The sequence below is a fragment of the Gossypium raimondii genome, chromosome 4 (genome assembly GCF_025698545.1).
Source record: "Gossypium raimondii isolate GPD5lz chromosome 4, ASM2569854v1, whole genome shotgun sequence".
NCBI classification, from domain to species: Eukaryota; Viridiplantae; Streptophyta; class Magnoliopsida; order Malvales; family Malvaceae; genus Gossypium; species Gossypium raimondii.
The window spans coordinates 26,387,125-26,394,105 of NC_068568.1; the positions used below are offsets into that span (position 1 = coordinate 26,387,125).

Below are 6,981 nucleotides of genomic sequence, written 5' to 3' on the forward strand. Positions count from 1 at the left end.
ATGGGAAAGGAAAAGTCGTCGAGTAGTTGTCGTGTGTGGTTAACTACCGTATTTTGGCAAGTTTTTAGAATAGATGGATAAATATATATGGTTATAACTTATATTGATTGAAGTTGTTGAAATTGAAAAGTGGATGGATATTGGGTATTGGAAATTTGATTATAAATTGCTTATAATTAAGTATAAAGTGAATATGTTTGTATTTCAAAGTTGGGAAATGGTCGTGAAATATGAATTATATGATCTCAGATTAATTTAATGGATTAAAATATATGTATGGTTATAATGGAACTGCATCCGATTTGTTAATGTACTGAATTCAGTTAAAATGCTTGTTTGAACGTAGTAAACGATTAGGATAGGATTGACATGCCAATAAGGTTAAAACACGCTTGTACGGGATTGCACTTTGGTGCCTTTATTAGCATTTTGAAGCTCTTTGGAGTGTTTTTGGATAACCCGAGTATCGAGTCATCTTGCTATGAAATCATTTGAATAGTGTTAAAACTATTTAATAGATTTTGATTATATTCATTATAATGTTGTAAAAGAATAATCGTATCATTATGTTTCATTATAGCACTGATGTGATGAAAAATAGAGTTGTTTATATATATGAATGAATTTGGTTTGAACCATTGTGGATATCAAATATATAAATGAACAAATGTTTCAACACTAATTTTATATGATCTTGTACATGGTTGTTAGATAAAGTAATTTAAGTTCACTTTGTATTCAAATGTAAATTGAGGTAAGTTGATTTTGAGTTTTATTTATGAACATACTAAGCTTCTGAAGCTTAATTGATTTGTTCTTGTCTTTTTGTAGTTATCGTTTTGTAGAACTAATAAGGCAGATCCACTTTGGAGCTCACACTATCCAGTTTTTGTTTCGATAGTTTTCGATTTGGTTATTTTGGTTTGTGGCAAGTATATAGCTCTTCGAAGATAATGGATGTAGATTTATAGATGAGTTTGTAATTAAGTTAAAGTTGTTTAATGATGTTAAGTTCATGTGTTATAACGAACTCTTTTCGAATGTGATGTGTATAGTTGAAATGCCTTATTGAATGTATTGGTAAATTGATGATTTGAGCTTTATGAATGGTATGCATAACCTGGTAATTGGTGAAACAAATGATAGCTTGTTTTGGTGTGTTGCTTGTAGATAGACCTAGAATTGGTCACTTTGATTTAGTATTGGCTGATGGAAATGAAAAGTTTGTTGGCATTTAAATGAAACTATTATGTTGTTTATAGCTCTGGTATGTAAGATTGTTATTTATGTATTAAATTGTTGTGTCAATGAGGGCACATTGGTTAGGCACATAAGTTGTATGAATTGGTATGTTTTAGGTATGTTATATGTCTTTTTGAAAAAGTGATTTTGGTTGGAAATGATATGGCTTCGTGTCTAAGTAATGGTGGTTGTTTTGGCTTGAAAATGAAGTCTTTTAGTTACACACAGCCTGGGACACAGGCTGTGTCGTGTGTCTTATTGAACTTAAAGTTCAGGTTTTTCCACACGGCATCAGGCTGTTATATGGTCTGGCGACATGACCGTGTGACCCCAAAGGCTGTAGTGATCCGGAGGCAACAATAGAGTGTAGCAGTTGAGTAGAAACAGAAAGAGGAAACTAAAGGTCGTTCCTCTAAGCCACCACAGAACACTATGTTGTTGGATGGTGGATTGTTTGGCGATAACCATCTTCCTAAGTTCTTCCATTATTTCTTAATTTGTTCTCTCGTGAATTGAATTTTTCGAAACAATGTTAAGTGTTATTTTTAACTTGAATTTTAATTGCCCGCCCTTGATCTAAATTACATAAGGTTGGGATTACATGATGAAAACTTTTATTTTATTTAATGGTTAAAGCATATATTTTATTTAATCTACTATTTCATTCAATTTTTTTATTCCCTAATTATGTGTATACATTCGTTAGACATAGATGAGTGTGCAGTATGCCTATAAACTAAATCTAATTCTGAAAAGGTTGGATTATTTGTACTGAAATTGAATGATACAAGTGGGTATTCGATCGGATACTTCAAAGAGACTCTAGACATAGGGCATCGTTTGTATAGAAAAAAGACAAAATAGTGTAGGGTACTGTAAACTGAAAAATATATAGGATTTTTCCTATATAATTCATCACCTTCTTACTTAAATTTGTTGTTAAAACCAAGTAATTATTTAATAAATTAATGAAATATGCAAAATATGAAGGACATGGAAATTATTAAAATATGATTTTATGCTTTATTATATAGTTTTCATGCATAAAATGACTTATTTTATATTAGTTTGAGCATATTATATTTTTAAGCTATAAAGTGAGCCATGCATGATTAAATTAAATAATAAAATATAAAGTTATATTTAATAATTCATTTTAAATATTTCATTAATAAATTGGGTTTTAATTAATTACGTAAATTAATTAATTGAAGTGGTCAAAATTATAATATTTGGTCCTCTAAACTATCTACTATTTTTGGACAGGTTTGAGAGTTTTCTCTACTTGCAAAACCATCCAAATTGGGGACCAAGTCAACCCAATTTTCGGCTGCACATGGCTGATCATAAATCAATTTTTGGTTTAACTACACAAGGTCCTTGAAGAGTTGAAGAAATCAGAGATTTTCCCGAAGATCTCCTGTTGACCGAGTCTTAGTCTTGAGTTGTGGTGGCACTCAAATTGACCAAAAATCAAGAAGAATCAGCCACATTTCCTCAATTCATGGCCGGCCATCCTTGGAAGAAGTTTCAAAAGATGGACACTCCTATTTTTAGCAAACTAGCTCCCTTGCCTCACCTATAAATAAGATTTCATTTCTCTTGTTTTGAATCATCCATCACTCATTCATCATTCTCTCCTCTCTCAACTCTCTTAGCTATCTTTCCCCCTCATGCCTATCATCATCCTTGCATAAAGATTTTTAGCAAAATTAGCCTCTTAAAGAACCTTGGTCGGCCACCTTGGAGAACCATCATCAAAGGAGTAAAGGAAAGAAGCGAAGGAGCCTCGTCAATCAGAGTCTTGGGTGACAGCCACTCTGAATTCGGTCTAATTTTTCTTTTCTTTAATTTAATCCAAAGATGTTTTCTATGTGTAATTTTTTCTTGTTTACAACAATGTTAGCTTAATTTTATTTAAGCTAGGATGACTGTTTTGACTAAATAATATTTATTTGATTCATGCTTATAATGTTTGTGCCTCAATCGATCATGTTTTAATTAAAATCAAGTATGTATTTCGTTCATACGTGATTGGAATGCACCTAAATTAGCTGAGCGATCCTGACCAGACGTCGGCTAATGGACACATAATTGAAATGTGCATGCTAAATTTATATCCTAACTTGATTAAATTGTAGGTTGCATAAAAACTCTGACCAAGCTCTATTATCTGCATAGTTTTTAGATTTGTGTGATTAAGTTGTTTCAAACCTGACACGTTAAGTTATTTATGTTATAATTGTTGCAAAATTGTGTTTAATTTTACTAAAATCTATTTCATTTAGTTTGCATACTTACGAAAATTTGCATTAGGGATCATTGCATTTAGTTTAATATATTTTAATCACCACTTTTCAACTATATTGTGTTTTTATTTACCAAATTGTTAATATAACAATTCTTGTGGAGACGATAACTCGATACTTACATATTACTTGATAATGATTGTGTAAACTTGCACAAACCTACGCATTACAAGTTTTTAGCGTCGTTGCCGGGGATTGTCAATTGTTGCCATAGTCATTTTTTTCGTGAAATTATTTATTTTCAATTTGATTTATTTCTAACATTACTAACTTATTCTTTTTAATTTTTGTGATTTTCTTTTCAGGTGTTTATGAGCTTAGATCGAATTATCGATTTACTCCCTATAGACCTTGAAATTGAGCGAACTTTCAGACAAAGAAGACGTGAACGAACAGCTCAAAGACAAGTCGAGATGGACCTTGGAAATCAGAATCAAGACCAAGGTAATGAAGTCGATTATGTACGAAACCCTATCCTCATTGCCGATGATAGGGATCGATACATCAGATAACATGCTATGCCACTTTTCAGTGAGTTAAACCCAAGAATTAGAAGGCCAGATATTGAGGCAACCCAGTTTTAATTGAAACCAGTGATGTTTCAAATGCTACAAACGATGGGCCAATTTAGTGGTATGCCCACGGAAGATCCACATCTCCACCTTCGATTGTTTATGGAGGTGAGTGATTCATTCAAAATAGCCGGTGTGATTGAAGATGCACTGAGGTTGAAGTTGTTTCCGTACTCGTTGCGAGATTGAGCACGAGCATGGCTCAATTCATTGGCACTAAGTCTAATTTACATGGTAAGAATTAGCAGAGAGATTTTTGGTTAAGTATTTCCCACCTAGCAAAAACGCTAAGTTGAGGAATGAGATCACAACTTTCCAACAATTGGATGATGAGTATTTGTATGAGGCTTAGGAGCGATTCAAGGAGTTACTTCGTAAGTGTCCTCATCATGGGATTCCTTATTGTATCCAGTTGGAGACATTCTATAATGGTCTCAATGCACATACAAGATTGATGGTAGATGCTTCTATGAATGGTGCAATTTTGTCTAAGTCTTATAATGAGGCTGATGAGATCATCGAGAGGATTGCGAGTAATAACTATCAATGGCCAAAAAATCAAACAGCTTCAGGAAGACCTGTAGCTGGAGTTTATGAAGTTGACTCCCTCACTTCGTTATCAGCTTAGGTATCGTCTATTTCCCCTATGTTAAAATAGTTAACCGCCAATAGTAGTAATAATTTTGCAGCTCAGCCACCAAGTCCGTTTGAAATAGTTTCCTATGTGTACTGTGGGGAGGCTATTCTTTTGAGAATTGTCCATCAAATCCCGAGTAAATGTACTATGTGGGAAACCAATATCAAAATAGGAGTGGGCAAGGACCCCCGTCCAACTTCTACAATCCTTCATGGCTTAATCATCCTAACTTTACCAAGGAAATGGACCGAACAACAACTTATTGCAGCAAAGACCCAACCAATCTCAAGGGTTTAATCAGTAAGCTCCAAAACCACCTCAAGATGAGGTATCAACAGTTTGGAGAACTTGTTGAAAGCGTACATGGCAAAGAATAATGCTTTTATCCAAAGCCAAGTAGCAACACTGAAAAATTTGGAAAACCAAATGGGTGAGTTAGCTACGAAGCTATGTAATAAATCGCAAGGAACCTTGTCGAGCGATACTGAGAATCCAAGAAATTTGGGTAAAGAACATATCAAGGCAGTGGTAAAATTCTAGAACCCCGATTAATTGATGTCGAAGATAAGCCCGTTGAGAAGAATCAACCAGCTGTTGAAGTTCCTATACCAAAGGAATCAGAAAATGCAAAGTCTGACAATGTAAACCCTGACTTAGTGAATTCAGATATTTTAACATCTTCTTTGGATGCAGATTTACCAACTCAGAAAAGTTGTCAAGTTCAATCGAAAGTTCCATCACCTCCATATCTGCAAAGATTGCAGCAACACAAGAAGAAATAGGAGGTGCAATTCAAGAAGTTTTTGGATTTTTCAAGGAGTTACACATCAATATTCTATTGGTGGAGGCTTTAGAAAAAATGCCAAATTATGTAAAGTTTATGAAGGATATACTGTCCAAGAAACTACTGAGTACTGTTGCCTTGACAAAGAAGTGCAGTACGTTCTTGCAGAACAAATTGCCACCGAAATTGAAAGACGCAGGAAGCTTTATTATACCCTGTAACATTGGTGACTCCTACTATGTTAAAGCTTTGCGTGACTTAGGAGCGAGTATCAACTTGATTCCTAAGTCTATCTTCAAGATGTTAGGGATAGATGAAGTAAGACCTACAACTGTGACGCTTCAGCCAGCGGATCGATCTTTAGCATTTCCCAATGGAAAGATCGAGGATGTTTTGGTAAGAGTTGAAAAATTTATTTTTCCTACTGATTTCATTGTCTTAGATTTTGAAGCAGACAAGGAAGTGCCGATCATCCTTTGGAGACCTTTCTTAGCCATGGGAAGAATGCTACTTGATGTGCAGAACGGTAACCTCTTAAAGCGATGAAATTTCCCGATCTGACAGAAAAGTGTTCAGTTATGGAAGAGATAGAAACCTTGGTTTCTATGGAAAGCAATTTTGAAGAAGATCCATTGGAGAAAGCCTTAGATCTTAACCCTTTGGAGGATGAAGAAGGTGAAGAAAACATGGCTTTGATGGAAGCCAATCTGAGAAATTTTATTCAATCCACACGATTTGAACCGTTGGAGTTTGAAGTTAGAGAATTTGTGCAACCCAAGTTGTCAATTGAAGAACCATCTAAACTTGAACTAAAGGTACTTCCATCCCATTTAAAATAAGTGTATTTAGGTGATTTTTCTATTTTTCCTATGATTATTTCAACGAAACTGACGAAAGATCAAGAGGAGCAACTAATTGCTATTTTAAAGAAATTTAAGAAAGCAATTGGTTGGACCATATTTGATATTCAAGCTATAAGCGCTTCTTTTTGCATGCATAAAATAATTTTAGAAGAAGGTGAAAAAGCTCAAATTGATGGGCAAAGGAGGATCAATCCTATCATGAAAGAAGTTGTAAGAAAGGAAGTGATCAAATGGTTAGATGCAGGAATCATCTATCCTATTTCAGATAGTTTGTGGGTAAGTCCGGTGCAGTGTATGTCAAAGAAAGGTGGAATCACAATTGTTGAAAATGAGCGTAACGAGTTAATTCCAATGAGAACTGTTATCAATTGGAGAATCTGTATTGATTAGATTGATTAGAGAAAGTTGAACAAAACCACTCGGAAGGACCATTTTTCTTTGCCTTTTATGGATCAGATGTTAGATCGACTTGCAAGTAATGAACTCTACTGTTTTTTAGATGCGACCATTAAATACTTGCTCATGAAGAAAGATGCAAAACCAAGGCTAATTCATTGGATACTTTTACTCCAAG

The 6,981-nt window shown here is 34.3% G+C and overlaps 1 non-coding gene across 1 annotated transcript; it reads right to left on the reverse strand.

Moving 5' to 3' along the window:
* Positions 1-4,412: 4,412 nt before the first annotated feature.
* On the reverse strand, positions 4,413-4,519 carry LOC128040864 (small nucleolar RNA R71). The gene has a single exon (XR_008195670.1). It is a non-coding gene; the product is annotated as a small nucleolar RNA R71 (small nucleolar RNA).
* Positions 4,520-6,981: the final 2,462 nt, after the last annotated feature.